Source organism: Diadema setosum, chromosome 19, assembly GCF_964275005.1.
Source record: "Diadema setosum chromosome 19, eeDiaSeto1, whole genome shotgun sequence".
NCBI classification, from domain to species: domain Eukaryota; kingdom Metazoa; phylum Echinodermata; class Echinoidea; order Diadematoida; family Diadematidae; genus Diadema; species Diadema setosum.
The window spans coordinates 8,886,399-8,905,580 of record NC_092703.1 but is presented as its reverse complement, the minus strand read 5'-3'; the positions used below and the strand labels follow the sequence as shown (position 1 = coordinate 8,905,580).

Here is a 19,182-nt window from a genome sequence, read left to right as displayed (position 1 = left end):
CCGTGACGTCACACGTCAAGCATAAATAGGCTAAAGTCAGTACTACTGTTGCCTACGACCATACCACGCTGAATATACCGGTTCTCGTCCGATCACCGAAGTCAAGCAGCGTCGGGCCCGGTTAGTACTTGGATGGGAGACCGCCTGGGAATACCGGGTGTTGTAGGCTTTTTGCTGTTTGAAGCACCGGTTTTCCATTCTGTTGACATTAATTTTGTTCCGTACAATGTTTTTGCATGTGGCAATTTCCATGCTCCTTTTCTTTTCGTTTCTTCTGGAAAATCAAATTCAACAGAAAAGATGGCAAGACCTGTCAGGATGTTGGAGCCGCGAGTATGACAGCAAGGTCAAGAGATGTCAATTTTCCCCGAATCTCTTCTGATAGACACGACGCAGTCATGACATCAGGCGTCTTGCCTATTTACATAGATATCATCCACACATCTACTTGTCCAGATTGTCGGGAGTGTTTAAATGCTCTGCGCCCTGGCCTGAAGCTTGATTATTATGACGTCACGCACACTTGCGCTTATACTTGGTAACCAGCAACATTGCAATGACACCTGCCTTCAACCCAGACTGATCAGTGTCAAAACAAACAGCTTTCCAAGAAAGACCGGGCAGTGCAAGCTGGGTTGCACTCCTGCTTCTTTCTCGGCCCTCCTGAGTCCGTGAATTCATCTCAGCTAGGATGTAAACAGTGGTCATGGTTTTCTTCTGGAGCCAAGCAAGGCTGATATGGGGCCGCCGCGTCGGCACCTTGACCTTGAGCGGTATCCACGAATGGCCCTGGGGAGTGCACATCATGTAGTCAAGCAAGCGGTGCCATCAGCATCAGCAGGGTTGCGTTGCCGGCGTAGCCATACTGATGCAGCAGCACCCCCATCCATAGTTACAGCCTGCCAACATCCTGAACGCAGCTCTCCCTCTTCCATTGGTCCAGTGCCATTGGCCGGGCAAAGACTGCCCTCTGCTGCCAAAAAAGCTTGGGAAGGCAGAAGCACTTGCCCGTGACGTCACACGTCAAGCATAAATAGGCTAAAGTCAGTACTACTGTTGCCTACGACCATACCACGCTGAATATACCGGTTCTCGTCCGATCACCGAAGTCAAGCAGCGTCGGGCCCGGTTAGTACTTGGATGGGAGACCGCCTGGGAATACCGGGTGTTGTAGGCTTTTTGCTGTTTGAAGCACCGGTTTTCCATTCTGTTGACATTAATTTTGTTCCGTACAATGTTTTTGCATGTGGCAATTTCCATGCTCCTTTTCTTTTCGTTTCTTCTGGAAAATCAAATTCAACAGAAAAGATGGCAAGACCTGTCAGGATGTTGGAGCCGCGAGTATGACAGCAAGGTCAAGAGATGTCAATTTTCCCCGAATCTCTTCTGATAGACACGACGCAGTCATGACATCAGGCGTCTTGCCTATTTACATAGATATCATCCACACATCTACTTGTCCAGATTGTCGGGAGTGTTTAAATGCTCTGCGCCCTGGCCTGAAGCTTGATTATTATGACGTCACGCACACTTGCGCTTATACTTGGTAACCAGCAACATTGCAATGACACCTGCCTTCAACCCAGACTGATCAGTGTCAAAACAAACAGCTTTCCAAGAAAGACCGGGCAGTGCAAGCTGGGTTGCACTCCTGCTTCTTTCTCGGCCCTCCTGAGTCCGTGAATTCATCTCAGCTAGGATGTAAACAGTGGTCATGGTTTTCTTCTGGAGCCAAGCAAGGCTGATATGGGGCCGCCGCGTCGGCACCTTGACCTTGAGCGGTATCCACGAATGGCCCTGGGGAGTGCACATCATGTAGTCAAGCAAGCGGTGCCATCAGCATCAGCAGGGTTGCGTTGCCGGCGTAGCCATACTGATGCAGCAGCACCCCCATCCATAGTTACAGCCTGCCAACATCCTGAACGCAGCTCTCCCTCTTCCATTGGTCCAGTGCCATTGGCCGGGCAAAGACTGCCCTCTGCTGCCAAAAAAGCTTGGGAAGGCAGAAGCACTTGCCCGTGACGTCACACGTCAAGCATAAATAGGCTAAAGTCAGTACTACTGTTGCCTACGACCATACCACGCTGAATATACCGGTTCTCGTCCGATCACCGAAGTCAAGCAGCGTCGGGCCCGGTTAGTACTTGGATGGGAGACCGCCTGGGAATACCGGGTGTTGTAGGCTTTTTGCTGTTTGAAGCACCGGTTTTCCATTCTGTTGACATTAATTTTGTTCCGTACAATGTTTTTGCATGTGGCAATTTCCATGCTCCTTTTCTTTTCGTTTCTTCTGGAAAATCAAATTCAACAGAAAAGATGGCAAGACCTGTCAGGATGTTGGAGCCGCGAGTATGACAGCAAGGTCAAGAGATGTCAATTTTCCCCGAATCTCTTCTGATAGACACGACGCAGTCATGACATCAGGCGTCTTGCCTATTTACATAGATATCATCCACACATCTACTTGTCCAGATTGTCGGGAGTGTTTAAATGCTCTGCGCCCTGGCCTGAAGCTTGATTATTATGACGTCACGCACACTTGCGCTTATACTTGGTAACCAGCAACATTGCAATGACACCTGCCTTCAACCCAGACTGATCAGTGTCAAAACAAACAGCTTTCCAAGAAAGACCGGGCAGTGCAAGCTGGGTTGCACTCCTGCTTCTTTCTCGGCCCTCCTGAGTCCGTGAATTCATCTCAGCTAGGATGTAAACAGTGGTCATGGTTTTCTTCTGGAGCCAAGCAAGGCTGATATGGGGCCGCCGCGTCGGCACCTTGACCTTGAGCGGTATCCACGAATGGCCCTGGGGAGTGCACATCATGTAGTCAAGCAAGCGGTGCCATCAGCATCAGCAGGGTTGCGTTGCCGGCGTAGCCATACTGATGCAGCAGCACCCCCATCCATAGTTACAGCCTGCCAACATCCTGAACGCAGCTCTCCCTCTTCCATTGGTCCAGTGCCATTGGCCGGGCAAAGACTGCCCTCTGCTGCCAAAAAAGCTTGGGAAGGCAGAAGCACTTGCCCGTGACGTCACACGTCAAGCATAAATAGGCTAAAGTCAGTACTACTGTTGCCTACGACCATACCACGCTGAATATACCGGTTCTCGTCCGATCACCGAAGTCAAGCAGCGTCGGGCCCGGTTAGTACTTGGATGGGAGACCGCCTGGGAATACCGGGTGTTGTAGGCTTTTTGCTGTTTGAAGCACCGGTTTTCCATTCTGTTGACATTAATTTTGTTCCGTACAATGTTTTTGCATGTGGCAATTTCCATGCTCCTTTTCTTTTCGTTTCTTCTGGAAAATCAAATTCAACAGAAAAGATGGCAAGACCTGTCAGGATGTTGGAGCCGCGAGTATGACAGCAAGGTCAAGAGATGTCAATTTTCCCCGAATCTCTTCTGATAGACACGACGCAGTCATGACATCAGGCGTCTTGCCTATTTACATAGATATCATCCACACATCTACTTGTCCAGATTGTCGGGAGTGTTTAAATGCTCTGCGCCCTGGCCTGAAGCTTGATTATTATGACGTCACGCACACTTGCGCTTATACTTGGTAACCAGCAACATTGCAATGACACCTGCCTTCAACCCAGACTGATCAGTGTCAAAACAAACAGCTTTCCAAGAAAGACCGGGCAGTGCAAGCTGGGTTGCACTCCTGCTTCTTTCTCGGCCCTCCTGAGTCCGTGAATTCATCTCAGCTAGGATGTAAACAGTGGTCATGGTTTTCTTCTGGAGCCAAGCAAGGCTGATATGGGGCCGCCGCGTCGGCACCTTGACCTTGAGCGGTATCCACGAATGGCCCTGGGGAGTGCACATCATGTAGTCAAGCAAGCGGTGCCATCAGCATCAGCAGGGTTGCGTTGCCGGCGTAGCCATACTGATGCAGCAGCACCCCCATCCATAGTTACAGCCTGCCAACATCCTGAACGCAGCTCTCCCTCTTCCATTGGTCCAGTGCCATTGGCCGGGCAAAGACTGCCCTCTGCTGCCAAAAAAGCTTGGGAAGGCAGAAGCACTTGCCCGTGACGTCACACGTCAAGCATAAATAGGCTAAAGTCAGTACTACTGTTGCCTACGACCATACCACGCTGAATATACCGGTTCTCGTCCGATCACCGAAGTCAAGCAGCGTCGGGCCCGGTTAGTACTTGGATGGGAGACCGCCTGGGAATACCGGGTGTTGTAGGCTTTTTGCTGTTTGAAGCACCGGTTTTCCATTCTGTTGACATTAATTTTGTTCCGTACAATGTTTTTGCATGTGGCAATTTCCATGCTCCTTTTCTTTTCGTTTCTTCTGGAAAATCAAATTCAACAGAAAAGATGGCAAGACCTGTCAGGATGTTGGAGCCGCGAGTATGACAGCAAGGTCAAGAGATGTCAATTTTCCCCGAATCTCTTCTGATAGACACGACGCAGTCATGACATCAGGCGTCTTGCCTATTTACATAGATATCATCCACACATCTACTTGTCCAGATTGTCGGGAGTGTTTAAATGCTCTGCGCCCTGGCCTGAAGCTTGATTATTATGACGTCACGCACACTTGCGCTTATACTTGGTAACCAGCAACATTGCAATGACACCTGCCTTCAACCCAGACTGATCAGTGTCAAAACAAACAGCTTTCCAAGAAAGACCGGGCAGTGCAAGCTGGGTTGCACTCCTGCTTCTTTCTCGGCCCTCCTGAGTCCGTGAATTCATCTCAGCTAGGATGTAAACAGTGGTCATGGTTTTCTTCTGGAGCCAAGCAAGGCTGATATGGGGCCGCCGCGTCGGCACCTTGACCTTGAGCGGTATCCACGAATGGCCCTGGGGAGTGCACATCATGTAGTCAAGCAAGCGGTGCCATCAGCATCAGCAGGGTTGCGTTGCCGGCGTAGCCATACTGATGCAGCAGCACCCCCATCCATAGTTACAGCCTGCCAACATCCTGAACGCAGCTCTCCCTCTTCCATTGGTCCAGTGCCATTGGCCGGGCAAAGACTGCCCTCTGCTGCCAAAAAAGCTTGGGAAGGCAGAAGCACTTGCCCGTGACGTCACACGTCAAGCATAAATAGGCTAAAGTCAGTACTACTGTTGCCTACGACCATACCACGCTGAATATACCGGTTCTCGTCCGATCACCGAAGTCAAGCAGCGTCGGGCCCGGTTAGTACTTGGATGGGAGACCGCCTGGGAATACCGGGTGTTGTAGGCTTTTTGCTGTTTGAAGCACCGGTTTTCCATTCTGTTGACATTAATTTTGTTCCGTACAATGTTTTTGCATGTGGCAATTTCCATGCTCCTTTTCTTTTCGTTTCTTCTGGAAAATCAAATTCAACAGAAAAGATGGCAAGACCTGTCAGGATGTTGGAGCCGCGAGTATGACAGCAAGGTCAAGAGATGTCAATTTTCCCCGAATCTCTTCTGATAGACACGACGCAGTCATGACATCAGGCGTCTTGCCTATTTACATAGATATCATCCACACATCTACTTGTCCAGATTGTCGGGAGTGTTTAAATGCTCTGCGCCCTGGCCTGAAGCTTGATTATTATGACGTCACGCACACTTGCGCTTATACTTGGTAACCAGCAACATTGCAATGACACCTGCCTTCAACCCAGACTGATCAGTGTCAAAACAAACAGCTTTCCAAGAAAGACCGGGCAGTGCAAGCTGGGTTGCACTCCTGCTTCTTTCTCGGCCCTCCTGAGTCCGTGAATTCATCTCAGCTAGGATGTAAACAGTGGTCATGGTTTTCTTCTGGAGCCAAGCAAGGCTGATATGGGGCCGCCGCGTCGGCACCTTGACCTTGAGCGGTATCCACGAATGGCCCTGGGGAGTGCACATCATGTAGTCAAGCAAGCGGTGCCATCAGCATCAGCAGGGTTGCGTTGCCGGCGTAGCCATACTGATGCAGCAGCACCCCCATCCATAGTTACAGCCTGCCAACATCCTGAACGCAGCTCTCCCTCTTCCATTGGTCCAGTGCCATTGGCCGGGCAAAGACTGCCCTCTGCTGCCAAAAAAGCTTGGGAAGGCAGAAGCACTTGCCCGTGACGTCACACGTCAAGCATAAATAGGCTAAAGTCAGTACTACTGTTGCCTACGACCATACCACGCTGAATATACCGGTTCTCGTCCGATCACCGAAGTCAAGCAGCGTCGGGCCCGGTTAGTACTTGGATGGGAGACCGCCTGGGAATACCGGGTGTTGTAGGCTTTTTGCTGTTTGAAGCACCGGTTTTCCATTCTGTTGACATTAATTTTGTTCCGTACAATGTTTTTGCATGTGGCAATTTCCATGCTCCTTTTCTTTTCGTTTCTTCTGGAAAATCAAATTCAACAGAAAAGATGGCAAGACCTGTCAGGATGTTGGAGCCGCGAGTATGACAGCAAGGTCAAGAGATGTCAATTTTCCCCGAATCTCTTCTGATAGACACGACGCAGTCATGACATCAGGCGTCTTGCCTATTTACATAGATATCATCCACACATCTATTTGTCCAGATTGTCGGGAGTGTTTAAATGCTCTGCGCCCTGGCCTGAAGCTTGATTATTATGACGTCACGCACACTTGCGCTTATACTTGGTAACCAGCAACATTGCAATGACACCTGCCTTCAACCCAGACTGATCAGTGTCAAAACAAACAGCTTTCCAAGAAAGACCGGGCAGTGCAAGCTGGGTTGCACTCCTGCTTCTTTCTCGGCCCTCCTGAGTCCGTGAATTCATCTCAGCTAGGATGTAAACAGTGGTCATGGTTTTCTTCTGGAGCCAAGCAAGGCTGATATGGGGCCGCCGCGTCGGCACCTTGACCTTGAGCGGTATCCACGAATGGCCCTGGGGAGTGCACATCATGTAGTCAAGCAAGCGGTGCCATCAGCATCAGCAGGGTTGCGTTGCCGGCGTAGCCATACTGATGCAGCAGCACCCCCATCCATAGTTACAGCCTGCCAACATCCTGAACGCAGCTCTCCCTCTTCCATTGGTCCAGTGCCATTGGCCGGGCAAAGACTGCCCTCTGCTGCCAAAAAAGCTTGGGAAGGCAGAAGCACTTGCCCGTGACGTCACACGTCAAGCATAAATAGGCTAAAGTCAGTACTACTGTTGCCTACGACCATACCACGCTGAATATACCGGTTCTCGTCCGATCACCGAAGTCAAGCAGCGTCGGGCCCGGTTAGTACTTGGATGGGAGACCGCCTGGGAATACCGGGTGTTGTAGGCTTTTTGCTGTTTGAAGCACCGGTTTTCCATTCTGTTGACATTAATTTTGTTCCGTACAATGTTTTTGCATGTGGCAATTTCCATGCTCCTTTTCTTTTCGTTTCTTCTGGAAAATCAAATTCAACAGAAAAGATGGCAAGACCTGTCAGGATGTTGGAGCCGCGAGTATGACAGCAAGGTCAAGAGATGTCAATTTTCCCCGAATCTCTTCTGATAGACACGACGCAGTCATGACATCAGGCGTCTTGCCTATTTACATAGATATCATCCACACATCTACTTGTCCAGATTGTCGGGAGTGTTTAAATGCTCTGCGCCCTGGCCTGAAGCTTGATTATTATGACGTCACGCACACTTGCGCTTATACTTGGTAACCAGCAACATTGCAATGACACCTGCCTTCAACCCAGACTGATCAGTGTCAAAACAAACAGCTTTCCAAGAAAGACCGGGCAGTGCAAGCTGGGTTGCACTCCTGCTTCTTTCTCGGCCCTCCTGAGTCCGTGAATTCATCTCAGCTAGGATGTAAACAGTGGTCATGGTTTTCTTCTGGAGCCAAGCAAGGCTGATATGGGGCCGCCGCGTCGGCACCTTGACCTTGAGCGGTATCCACGAATGGCCCTGGGGAGTGCACATCATGTAGTCAAGCAAGCGGTGCCATCAGCATCAGCAGGGTTGCGTTGCCGGCGTAGCCATACTGATGCAGCAGCACCCCCATCCATAGTTACAGCCTGCCAACATCCTGAACGCAGCTCTCCCTCTTCCATTGGTCCAGTGCCATTGGCCGGGCAAAGACTGCCCTCTGCTGCCAAAAAAGCTTGGGAAGGCAGAAGCACTTGCCCGTGACGTCACACGTCAAGCATAAATAGGCTAAAGTCAGTACTACTGTTGCCTACGACCATACCACGCTGAATATACCGGTTCTCGTCCGATCACCGAAGTCAAGCAGCGTCGGGCCCGGTTAGTACTTGGATGGGAGACCGCCTGGGAATACCGGGTGTTGTAGGCTTTTTGCTGTTTGAAGCACCGGTTTTCCATTCTGTTGACATTAATTTTGTTCCGTACAATGTTTTTGCATGTGGCAATTTCCATGCTCCTTTTCTTTTCGTTTCTTCTGGAAAATCAAATTCAACAGAAAAGATGGCAAGACCTGTCAGGATGTTGGAGCCGCGAGTATGACAGCAAGGTCAAGAGATGTCAATTTTCCCCGAATCTCTTCTGATAGACACGACGCAGTCATGACATCAGGCGTCTTGCCTATTTACATAGATATCATCCACACATCTACTTGTCCAGATTGTCGGGAGTGTTTAAATGCTCTGCGCCCTGGCCTGAAGCTTGATTATTGTGACGTCACGCACACTTGCGCTTATACTTGGTAACCAGCAACATTGCAATGACACCTGCCTTCAACCCAGACTGATCAGTGTCAAAACAAACAGCTTTCCAAGAAAGACCGGGCAGTGCAAGCTGGGTTGCACTCCTGCTTCTTTCTCGGCCCTCCTGAGTCCGTGAATTCATCTCAGCTAGGATGTAAACAGTGGTCATGGTTTTCTTCTGGAGCCAAGCAAGGCTGATATGGGGCCGCCGCGTCGGCACCTTGACCTTGAGCGGTATCCACGAATGGCCCTGGGGAGTGCACATCATGTAGTCAAGCAAGCGGTGCCATCAGCATCAGCAGGGTTGCGTTGCCGGCGTAGCCATACTGATGCAGCAGCACCCCCATCCATAGTTACAGCCTGCCAACATCCTGAACGCAGCTCTCCCTCTTCCATTGGTCCAGTGCCATTGGCCGGGCAAAGACTGCCCTCTGCTGCCAAAAAAGCTTGGGAAGGCAGAAGCACTTGCCCGTGACGTCACACGTCAAGCATAAATAGGCTAAAGTCAGTACTACTGTTGCCTACGACCATACCACGCTGAATATACCGGTTCTCGTCCGATCACCGAAGTCAAGCAGCGTCGGGCCCGGTTAGTACTTGGATGGGAGACCGCCTGGGAATACCGGGTGTTGTAGGCTTTTTGCTGTTTGAAGCACCGGTTTTCCATTCTGTTGACATTAATTTTGTTCCGTACAATGTTTTTGCATGTGGCAATTTCCATGCTCCTTTTCTTTTCGTTTCTTCTGGAAAATCAAATTCAACAGAAAAGATGGCAAGACCTGTCAGGATGTTGGAGCCGCGAGTATGACAGCAAGGTCAAGAGATGTCAATTTTCCCCGAATCTCTTCTGATAGACACGACGCAGTCATGACATCAGGCGTCTTGCCTATTTACATAGATATCATCCACACATCTACTTGTCCAGATTGTCGGGAGTGTTTAAATGCTCTGCGCCCTGGCCTGAAGCTTGATTATTATGACGTCACGCACACTTGCGCTTATACTTGGTAACCAGCAACATTGCAATGACACCTGCCTTCAACCCAGACTGATCAGTGTCAAAACAAACAGCTTTCCAAGAAAGACCGGGCAGTGCAAGCTGGGTTGCACTCCTGCTTCTTTCTCGGCCCTCCTGAGTCCGTGAATTCATCTCAGCTAGGATGTAAACAGTGGTCATGGTTTTCTTCTGGAGCCAAGCAAGGCTGATATGGGGCCGCCGCGTCGGCACCTTGACCTTGAGCGGTATCCACGAATGGCCCTGGGGAGTGCACATCATGTAGTCAAGCAAGCGGTGCCATCAGCATCAGCAGGGTTGCGTTGCCGGCGTAGCCATACTGATGCAGCAGCACCCCCATCCATAGTTACAGCCTGCCAACATCCTGAACGCAGCTCTCCCTCTTCCATTGGTCCAGTGCCATTGGCCGGGCAAAGACTGCCCTCTGCTGCCAAAAAAGCTTGGGAAGGCAGAAGCACTTGCCCGTGACGTCACACGTCAAGCATAAATAGGCTAAAGTCAGTACTACTGTTGCCTACGACCATACCACGCTGAATATACCGGTTCTCGTCCGATCACCGAAGTCAAGCAGCGTCGGGCCCGGTTAGTACTTGGATGGGAGACCGCCTGGGAATACCGGGTGTTGTAGGCTTTTTGCTGTTTGAAGCACCGGTTTTCCATTCTGTTGACATTAATTTTGTTCCGTACAATGTTTTTGCATGTGGCAATTTCCATGCTCCTTTTCTTTTCGTTTCTTCTGGAAAATCAAATTCAACAGAAAAGATGGCAAGACCTGTCAGGATGTTGGAGCCGCGAGTATGACAGCAAGGTCAAGAGATGTCAATTTTCCCCGAATCTCTTCTGATAGACACGACGCAGTCATGACATCAGGCGTCTTGCCTATTTACATAGATATCATCCACACATCTACTTGTCCAGATTGTCGGGAGTGTTTAAATGCTCTGCGCCCTGGCCTGAAGCTTGATTATTATGACGTCACGCACACTTGCGCTTATACTTGGTAACCAGCAACATTGCAATGACACCTGCCTTCAACCCAGACTGATCAGTGTCAAAACAAACAGCTTTCCAAGAAAGACCGGGCAGTGCAAGCTGGGTTGCACTCCTGCTTCTTTCTCGGCCCTCCTGAGTCCGTGAATTCATCTCAGCTAGGATGTAAACAGTGGTCATGGTTTTCTTCTGGAGCCAAGCAAGGCTGATATGGGGCCGCCGCGTCGGCACCTTGACCTTGAGCGGTATCCACGAATGGCCCTGGGGAGTGCACATCATGTAGTCAAGCAAGCGGTGCCATCAGCATCAGCAGGGTTGCGTTGCCGGCGTAGCCATACTGATGCAGCAGCACCCCCATCCATAGTTACAGCCTGCCAACATCCTGAACGCAGCTCTCCCTCTTCCATTGGTCCAGTGCCATTGGCCGGGCAAAGACTGCCCTCTGCTGCCAAAAAAGCTTGGGAAGGCAGAAGCACTTGCCCGTGACGTCACACGTCAAGCATAAATAGGCTAAAGTCAGTACTACTGTTGCCTACGACCATACCACGCTGAATATACCGGTTCTCGTCCGATCACCGAAGTCAAGCAGCGTCGGGCCCGGTTAGTACTTGGATGGGAGACCGCCTGGGAATACCGGGTGTTGTAGGCTTTTTGCTGTTTGAAGCACCGGTTTTCCATTCTGTTGACATTAATTTTGTTCCGTACAATGTTTTTGCATGTGGCAATTTCCATGCTCCTTTTCTTTTCGTTTCTTCTGGAAAATCAAATTCAACAGAAAAGATGGCAAGACCTGTCAGGATGTTGGAGCCGCGAGTATGACAGCAAGGTCAAGAGATGTCAATTTTCCCCGAATCTCTTCTGATAGACACGACGCAGTCATGACATCAGGCGTCTTGCCTATTTACATAGATATCATCCACACATCTACTTGTCCAGATTGTCGGGAGTGTTTAAATGCTCTGCGCCCTGGCCTGAAGCTTGATTATTGTGACGTCACGCACACTTGCGCTTATACTTGGTAACCAGCAACATTGCAATGACACCTGCCTTCAACCCAGACTGATCAGTGTCAAAACAAACAGCTTTCCAAGAAAGACCGGGCAGTGCAAGCTGGGTTGCACTCCTGCTTCTTTCTCGGCCCTCCTGAGTCCGTGAATTCATCTCAGCTAGGATGTAAACAGTGGTCATGGTTTTCTTCTGGAGCCAAGCAAGGCTGATATGGGGCCGCCGCGTCGGCACCTTGACCTTGAGCGGTATCCACGAATGGCCCTGGGGAGTGCACATCATGTAGTCAAGCAAGCGGTGCCATCAGCATCAGCAGGGTTGCGTTGCCGGCGTAGCCATACTGATGCAGCAGCACCCCCATCCATAGTTACAGCCTGCCAACATCCTGAACGCAGCTCTCCCTCTTCCATTGGTCCAGTGCCATTGGCCGGGCAAAGACTGCCCTCTGCTGCCAAAAAAGCTTGGGAAGGCAGAAGCACTTGCCCGTGACGTCACACGTCAAGCATAAATAGGCTAAAGTCAGTACTACTGTTGCCTACGACCATACCACGCTGAATATACCGGTTCTCGTCCGATCACCGAAGTCAAGCAGCGTCGGGCCCGGTTAGTACTTGGATGGGAGACCGCCTGGGAATACCGGGTGTTGTAGGCTTTTTGCTGTTTGAAGCACCGGTTTTCCATTCTGTTGACATTAATTTTGTTCCGTACAATGTTTTTGCATGTGGCAATTTCCATGCTCCTTTTCTTTTCGTTTCTTCTGGAAAATCAAATTCAACAGAAAAGATGGCAAGACCTGTCAGGATGTTGGAGCCGCGAGTATGACAGCAAGGTCAAGAGATGTCAATTTTCCCCGAATCTCTTCTGATAGACACGACGCAGTCATGACATCAGGCGTCTTGCCTATTTACATAGATATCATCCACACATCTACTTGTCCAGATTGTCGGGAGTGTTTAAATGCTCTGCGCCCTGGCCTGAAGCTTGATTATTATGACGTCACGCACACTTGCGCTTATACTTGGTAACCAGCAACATTGCAATGACACCTGCCTTCAACCCAGACTGATCAGTGTCAAAACAAACAGCTTTCCAAGAAAGACCGGGCAGTGCAAGCTGGGTTGCACTCCTGCTTCTTTCTCGGCCCTCCTGAGTCCGTGAATTCATCTCAGCTAGGATGTAAACAGTGGTCATGGTTTTCTTCTGGAGCCAAGCAAGGCTGATATGGGGCCGCCGCGTCGGCACCTTGACCTTGAGCGGTATCCACGAATGGCCCTGGGGAGTGCACATCATGTAGTCAAGCAAGCGGTGCCATCAGCATCAGCAGGGTTGCGTTGCCGGCGTAGCCATACTGATGCAGCAGCACCCCCATCCATAGTTACAGCCTGCCAACATCCTGAACGCAGCTCTCCCTCTTCCATTGGTCCAGTGCCATTGGCCGGGCAAAGACTGCCCTCTGCTGCCAAAAAAGCTTGGGAAGGCAGAAGCACTTGCCCGTGACGTCACACGTCAAGCATAAATAGGCTAAAGTCAGTACTACTGTTGCCTACGACCATACCACGCTGAATATACCGGTTCTCGTCCGATCACCGAAGTCAAGCAGCGTCGGGCCCGGTTAGTACTTGGATGGGAGACCGCCTGGGAATACCGGGTGTTGTAGGCTTTTTGCTGTTTGAAGCACCGGTTTTCCATTCTGTTGACATTAATTTTGTTCCGTACAATGTTTTTGCATGTGGCAATTTCCATGCTCCTTTTCTTTTCGTTTCTTCTGGAAAATCAAATTCAACAGAAAAGATGGCAAGACCTGTCAGGATGTTGGAGCCGCGAGTATGACAGCAAGGTCAAGAGATGTCAATTTTCCCCGAATCTCTTCTGATAGACACGACGCAGTCATGACATCAGGCGTCTTGCCTATTTACATAGATATCATCCACACATCTACTTGTCCAGATTGTCGGGAGTGTTTAAATGCTCTGCGCCCTGGCCTGAAGCTTGATTATTATGACGTCACGCACACTTGCGCTTATACTTGGTAACCAGCAACATTGCAATGACACCTGCCTTCAACCCAGACTGATCAGTGTCAAAACAAACAGCTTTCCAAGAAAGACCGGGCAGTGCAAGCTGGGTTGCACTCCTGCTTCTTTCTCGGCCCTCCTGAGTCCGTGAATTCATCTCAGCTAGGATGTAAACAGTGGTCATGGTTTTCTTCTGGAGCCAAGCAAGGCTGATATGGGGCCGCCGCGTCGGCACCTTGACCTTGAGCGGTATCCACGAATGGCCCTGGGGAGTGCACATCATGTAGTCAAGCAAGCGGTGCCATCAGCATCAGCAGGGTTGCGTTGCCGGCGTAGCCATACTGATGCAGCAGCACCCCCATCCATAGTTACAGCCTGCCAACATCCTGAACGCAGCTCTCCCTCTTCCATTGGTCCAGTGCCATTGGCCGGGCAAAGACTGCCCTCTGCTGCCAAAAAAGCTTGGGAAGGCAGAAGCACTTGCCCGTGACGTCACACGTCAAGCATAAATAGGCTAAAGTCAGTACTACTGTTGCCTACGACCATACCACGCTGAATATACCGGTTCTCGTCCGATCACCGAAGTCAAGCAGCGTCGGGCCCGGTTAGTACTTGGATGGGAGACCGCCTGGGAATACCGGGTGTTGTAGGCTTTTTGCTGTTTGAAGCACCGGTTTTCCATTCTGTTGACATTAATTTTGTTCCGTACAATGTTTTTGCATGTGGCAATTTCCATGCTCCTTTTCTTTTCGTTTCTTCTGGAAAATCAAATTCAACAGAAAAGATGGCAAGACCTGTCAGGATGTTGGAGCCGCGAGTATGACAGCAAGGTCAAGAGATGTCAATTTTCCCCGAATCTCTTCTGATAGACACGACGCAGTCATGACATCAGGCGTCTTGCCTATTTACATAGATATCATCCACACATCTACTTGTCCAGATTGTCGGGAGTGTTTAAATGCTCTGCGCCCTGGCCTGAAGCTTGATTATTATGACGTCACGCACACTTGCGCTTATACTTGGTAACCAGCAACATTGCAATGACACCTGCCTTCAACCCAGACTGATCAGTGTCAAAACAAACAGCTTTCCAAGAAAGACCGGGCAGTGCAAGCTGGGTTGCACTCCTGCTTCTTTCTCGGCCCTCCTGAGTCCGTGAATTCATCTCAGCTAGGATGTAAACAGTGGTCATGGTTTTCTTCTGGAGCCAAGCAAGGCTGATATGGGGCCGCCGCGTCGGCACCTTGACCTTGAGCGGTATCCACGAATGGCCCTGGGGAGTGCACATCATGTAGTCAAGCAAGCGGTGCCATCAGCATCAGCAGGGTTGCGTTGCCGGCGTAGCCATACTGATGCAGCAGCACCCCCATCCATAGTTACAGCCTGCCAACATCCTGAACGCAGCTCTCCCTCTTCCATTGGTCCAGTGCCATTGGCCGGGCAAAGACTGCCCTCTGCTGCCAAAAAAGCTTGGGAAGGCAGAAGCACTTGCCCGTGACGTCACACGTCAAGCATAAATAGGCTAAAGTCAGTACTACTGTTGCCTACGACCATACCACGCTGAATATACCGGTTCTCGTCCGATCACCGAAGTCAAGCAGCGTCGGGCCCGGTTAGTACTTGGATGGGAGACCGCCTGGGAATACCGGGTGTTGTAGGCTTTTTGCTGTTTGAAGCACCGGTTTTCCATTCTGTTGACATTAATTTTGTTCCGTACAATGTTTTTGCATGTGGCAATTTCCATGCTCCTTTTCTTTTCGTTTCTTCTGGAAAATCAAATTCAACAGAAAAGATGGCAAGACCTGTCAGGATGTTGGAGCCGCGAGTATGACAGCAAGGTCAAGAGATGTCAATTTTCCCCGAATCTCTTCTGATAGACACGACGCAGTCATGACATCAGGCGTCTTGCCTATTTACATAGATATCATCCACACATCTACTTGTCCAGATTGTCGGGAGTGTTTAAATGCTCTGCGCCCTGGCCTGAAGCTTGATTATTATGACGTCACGCACACTTGCGCTTATACTTGGTAACCAGCAACATTGCAATGACACCTGCCTTCAACCCAGACTGATCAGTGTCAAAACAAACAGCTTTCCAAGAAAGACCGGGCAGTGCAAGCTGGGTTGCACTCCTGCTTCTTTCTCGGCCCTCCTGAGTCCGTGAATTCATCTCAGCTAGGATGTAAACAGTGGTCATGGTTTTCTTCTGGAGCCAAGCAAGGCTGATATGGGGCCGCCGCGTCGGCACCTTGACCTTGAGCGGTATCCACGAATGGCCCTGGGGAGTGCACATCATGTAGTCAAGCAAGCGGTGCCATCAGCATCAGCAGGGTTGCGTTGCCGGCGTAGCCATACTGATGCAGCAGCACCCCCATCCATAGTTACAGCCTGCCAACATCCTGAACGCAGCTCTCCCTCTTCCATTGGTCCAGTGCCATTGGCCGGGCAAAGACTGCCCTCTGCTGCCAAAAAAGCTTGGGAAGGCAGAAGCACTTGCCCGTGACGTCACACGTCAAGCATAAATAGGCTAAAGTCAGTACTACTGTTGCCTACGACCATACCACGCTGAATATACCGGTTCTCGTCCGATCACCGAAGTCAAGCAGCGTCGGGCCCGGTTAGTACTTGGATGGGAGACCGCCTGGGAATACCGGGTGTTGTAGGCTTTTTGCTGTTTGAAGCACCGGTTTTCCATTCTGTTGACATTAATTTTGTTCCGTACAATGTTTTTGCATGTGGCAATTTCCATGCTCCTTTTCTTTTCGTTTCTTCTGGAAAATCAAATTCAACAGAAAAGATGGCAAGACCTGTCAGGATGTTGGAGCCGCGAGTATGACAGCAAGGTCAAGAGATGTCAATTTTCCCCGAATCTCTTCTGATAGACACGACGCAGTCATGACATCAGGCGTCTTGCCTATTTACATAGATATCATCCACACATCTACTTGTCCAGATTGTCGGGAGTGTTTAAATGCTCTGCGCCCTGGCCTGAAGCTTGATTATTATGACGTCACGCACACTTGCGCTTATACTTGGTAACCAGCAACATTGCAATGACACCTGCCTTCAACCCAGACTGATCAGTGTCAAAACAAACAGCTTTCCAAGAAAGACCGGGCAGTGCAAGCTGGGTTGCACTCCTGCTTCTTTCTCGGCCCTCCTGAGTCCGTGAATTCATCTCAGCTAGGATGTAAACAGTGGTCATGGTTTTCTTCTGGAGCCAAGCAAGGCTGATATGGGGCCGCCGCGTCGGCACCTTGACCTTGAGCGGTATCCACGAATGGCCCTGGGGAGTGCACATCATGTAGTCAAGCAAGCGGTGCCATCAGCATCAGCAGGGTTGCGTTGCCGGCGTAGCCATACTGATGCAGCAGCACCCCCATCCATAGTTACAGCCTGCCAACATCCTGAACGCAGCTCTCCCTCTTCCATTGGTCCAGTGCCATTGGCCGGGCAAAGACTGCCCTCTGCTGCCAAAAAAGCTTGGGAAGGCAGAAGCACTTGCCCGTGACGTCACACGTCAAGCATAAATAGGCTAAAGTCAGTACTACTGTTGCCTACGACCATACCACGCTGAATATACCGGTTCTCGTCCGATCACCGAAGTCAAGCAGCGTCGGGCCCGGTTAGTACTTGGATGGGAGACCGCCTGGGAATACCGGGTGTTGTAGGCTTTTTGCTGTTTGAAGCACCGGTTTTCCATTCTGTTGACATTAATTTTGTTCCGTACAATGTTTTTGCATGTGGCAATTTCCATGCTCCTTTTCTTTTCGTTTCTTCTGGAAAATCAAATTCAACAGAAAAGATGGCAAGACCTGTCAGGATGTTGGAGCCGCGAGTATGACAGCAAGGTCAAGAGATGTCAATTTTCCCCGAATCTCTTCTGATAGACACGACGCAGTCATGACATCAGGCGTCTTGCCTATTTACATAGATATCATCCACACATCTACTTGTCCAGATTGTCGGGAGTGTTTAAATGCTCTGCGCCCTGGCCTGAAGCTTGATTATTATGACGTCACGCACACTTGCGCTTATACTTGGTAACCAGCAACATTGCAATGACACCTGCCTTCAACCCAGACTGATCAGTGTCAAAACAAACAGCTTTCCAAGAAAGACCGGGCAGTGCAAGCTGGGTTGCACTCCTGCTTCTTTCTCGGCCCTCCTGAGTCCGTGAATTCATCTCAGCTAGGATGTAAACAGTGGTCATGGTTTTCTTCTGGAGCCAAGCAAGGCTGATATGGGGCCGCCGCGTCGGCACCTTGACCTTGAGCGGTATCCACGAATGGCCCTGGGGAGTGCACATCATGTAGTCAAGCAAGCGGTGCCATCAGCATCAGCAGGGTTGCGTTGCCGGCGTAGCCATACTGATGCAGCAGCACCCCCATCCATAGTTACAGCCTGCCAACATCCTGAACGCAGCTCTCCCTCTTCCATTGGTCCAGTGCCATTGGCCGGGCAAAGACTGCCCTCTGCTGCCAAAAAAGCTTGGGAAGGCAGAAGCACTTGCCCGTGACGTCACACGTCAAGCATAAATAGGCTAAAGTCAGTACTACTGTTGCCTACGACCATACCACGCTGAATATACCGGTTCTCGTCCGATCACCGAAGTCAAGCAGCGTCGGGCCCGGTTAGTACTTGGATGGGAGACCGCCTGGGAATACCGGGTGTTGTAGGCTTTTTGCTGTTTGAAGCACCGGTTTTCCATTCTGTTGACATTAATTTTGTTCCGTACAATGTTTTTGCATGTGGCAATTTCCATGCTCCTTTTCTTTTCGTTTCTTCTGGAAAATCAAATTCAACAGAAAAGATGGCAAGACCTGTCAGGATGTTGGAGCCGCGAGTATGACAGCAAGGTCAAGAGATGTCAATTTTCCCCGAATCTCTTCTGATAGACACGACGCAGTCATGACATCAGGCGTCTTGCCTATTTACATAGATATCATCCACACATCTACTTGTCCAGATTGTCGGGAGTGTTTAAATGCTCTGCGCCCTGGCCTGAAGCTTGATTATTATGACGTCACGCACACTTGCGCTTATACTTGGTAACCAGCAACATTGCAATGACACCTGCCTTCAACCCAGACTGATCAGTGTCAAAACAAACAGCTTTCCAAGAAAGACCGGGCAGTGCAAGCTGGGTTGCACTCCTGCTTCTTTCTCGGCCCTCCTGAGTCCGTGAATTCATCTCAGCTAGGATGTAAACAGTGGTCATGGTTTTCTTCTGGAGCCAAGCAAGGCTGATATGGGGCCGCCGCGTCGGCACCTTGACCTTGAGCGGTATCCACGAATGGCCCTGGGGAGTGCACATCATGTAGTCAAGCAAGCGGTGCCATCAGCATCAGCAGGGTTGCGTTGCCGGCGTAGCCATACTGATGCAGCAGCACCCCCATCCATAGTTACAGCCTGCCAACATCCTGAACGCAGCTCTCCCTCTTCCATTGGTCCAGTGCCATTGGCCGGGCAAAGACTGCCCTCTGCTGCCAAAAAAGCTTGGGAAGGCAGAAGCACTTGCCCGTGACGTCACACGTCAAGCATAAATAGG

At 50.3% G+C, this 19,182-nt stretch overlaps 19 non-coding genes across 19 annotated transcripts; all 19 read left to right on the top strand.

Annotated features, from left to right (window-relative positions):
• The first annotated feature begins 50 nt into the window (after positions 1-50).
• On the top strand, positions 51-169 carry LOC140243184 (5S ribosomal RNA). Its single transcript, XR_011902192.1, has one exon. It is a non-coding gene; the product is annotated as a 5S ribosomal RNA (ribosomal RNA).
• Positions 170-1,058: 889 nt separating this feature from the next.
• LOC140243183 (5S ribosomal RNA) lies at positions 1,059-1,177 on the top strand. The gene has a single exon (XR_011902191.1). It is a non-coding gene; the product is annotated as a 5S ribosomal RNA (ribosomal RNA).
• Positions 1,178-2,066: 889 nt separating this feature from the next.
• Positions 2,067-2,185, top strand: LOC140243182 (5S ribosomal RNA). The gene has a single exon (XR_011902190.1). It is a non-coding gene; the product is annotated as a 5S ribosomal RNA (ribosomal RNA).
• An 889-nt stretch (positions 2,186-3,074) lies between these two features.
• On the top strand, positions 3,075-3,193 carry LOC140243180 (5S ribosomal RNA). Its single transcript, XR_011902189.1, has one exon. It is a non-coding gene; the product is annotated as a 5S ribosomal RNA (ribosomal RNA).
• Positions 3,194-4,082: 889 nt separating this feature from the next.
• LOC140243178 (5S ribosomal RNA) lies at positions 4,083-4,201 on the top strand. The gene has a single exon (XR_011902187.1). It is a non-coding gene; the product is annotated as a 5S ribosomal RNA (ribosomal RNA).
• Positions 4,202-5,090: 889 nt separating this feature from the next.
• LOC140243177 (5S ribosomal RNA) lies at positions 5,091-5,209 on the top strand. Its single transcript, XR_011902186.1, has one exon. It is a non-coding gene; the product is annotated as a 5S ribosomal RNA (ribosomal RNA).
• An 889-nt stretch (positions 5,210-6,098) lies between these two features.
• Positions 6,099-6,217, top strand: LOC140243176 (5S ribosomal RNA). The gene has a single exon (XR_011902185.1). It is a non-coding gene; the product is annotated as a 5S ribosomal RNA (ribosomal RNA).
• Positions 6,218-7,106: 889 nt separating this feature from the next.
• Positions 7,107-7,225, top strand: LOC140243175 (5S ribosomal RNA). Its single transcript, XR_011902184.1, has one exon. It is a non-coding gene; the product is annotated as a 5S ribosomal RNA (ribosomal RNA).
• An 889-nt stretch (positions 7,226-8,114) lies between these two features.
• Positions 8,115-8,233, top strand: LOC140243174 (5S ribosomal RNA). The gene has a single exon (XR_011902183.1). It is a non-coding gene; the product is annotated as a 5S ribosomal RNA (ribosomal RNA).
• Positions 8,234-9,122: 889 nt separating this feature from the next.
• On the top strand, positions 9,123-9,241 carry LOC140243173 (5S ribosomal RNA). Its single transcript, XR_011902182.1, has one exon. It is a non-coding gene; the product is annotated as a 5S ribosomal RNA (ribosomal RNA).
• Positions 9,242-10,130: 889 nt separating this feature from the next.
• Positions 10,131-10,249, top strand: LOC140243172 (5S ribosomal RNA). The gene has a single exon (XR_011902181.1). It is a non-coding gene; the product is annotated as a 5S ribosomal RNA (ribosomal RNA).
• An 889-nt stretch (positions 10,250-11,138) lies between these two features.
• On the top strand, positions 11,139-11,257 carry LOC140243171 (5S ribosomal RNA). The gene has a single exon (XR_011902180.1). It is a non-coding gene; the product is annotated as a 5S ribosomal RNA (ribosomal RNA).
• Positions 11,258-12,146: 889 nt separating this feature from the next.
• On the top strand, positions 12,147-12,265 carry LOC140243170 (5S ribosomal RNA). The gene has a single exon (XR_011902179.1). It is a non-coding gene; the product is annotated as a 5S ribosomal RNA (ribosomal RNA).
• Positions 12,266-13,154: 889 nt separating this feature from the next.
• On the top strand, positions 13,155-13,273 carry LOC140243169 (5S ribosomal RNA). Its single transcript, XR_011902178.1, has one exon. It is a non-coding gene; the product is annotated as a 5S ribosomal RNA (ribosomal RNA).
• An 889-nt stretch (positions 13,274-14,162) lies between these two features.
• Positions 14,163-14,281, top strand: LOC140243215 (5S ribosomal RNA). Its single transcript, XR_011902220.1, has one exon. It is a non-coding gene; the product is annotated as a 5S ribosomal RNA (ribosomal RNA).
• An 889-nt stretch (positions 14,282-15,170) lies between these two features.
• Positions 15,171-15,289, top strand: LOC140243203 (5S ribosomal RNA). The gene has a single exon (XR_011902209.1). It is a non-coding gene; the product is annotated as a 5S ribosomal RNA (ribosomal RNA).
• Positions 15,290-16,178: 889 nt separating this feature from the next.
• On the top strand, positions 16,179-16,297 carry LOC140243191 (5S ribosomal RNA). The gene has a single exon (XR_011902199.1). It is a non-coding gene; the product is annotated as a 5S ribosomal RNA (ribosomal RNA).
• An 889-nt stretch (positions 16,298-17,186) lies between these two features.
• On the top strand, positions 17,187-17,305 carry LOC140243179 (5S ribosomal RNA). The gene has a single exon (XR_011902188.1). It is a non-coding gene; the product is annotated as a 5S ribosomal RNA (ribosomal RNA).
• Positions 17,306-18,194: 889 nt separating this feature from the next.
• LOC140243168 (5S ribosomal RNA) lies at positions 18,195-18,313 on the top strand. Its single transcript, XR_011902177.1, has one exon. It is a non-coding gene; the product is annotated as a 5S ribosomal RNA (ribosomal RNA).
• Positions 18,314-19,182: the final 869 nt, after the last annotated feature.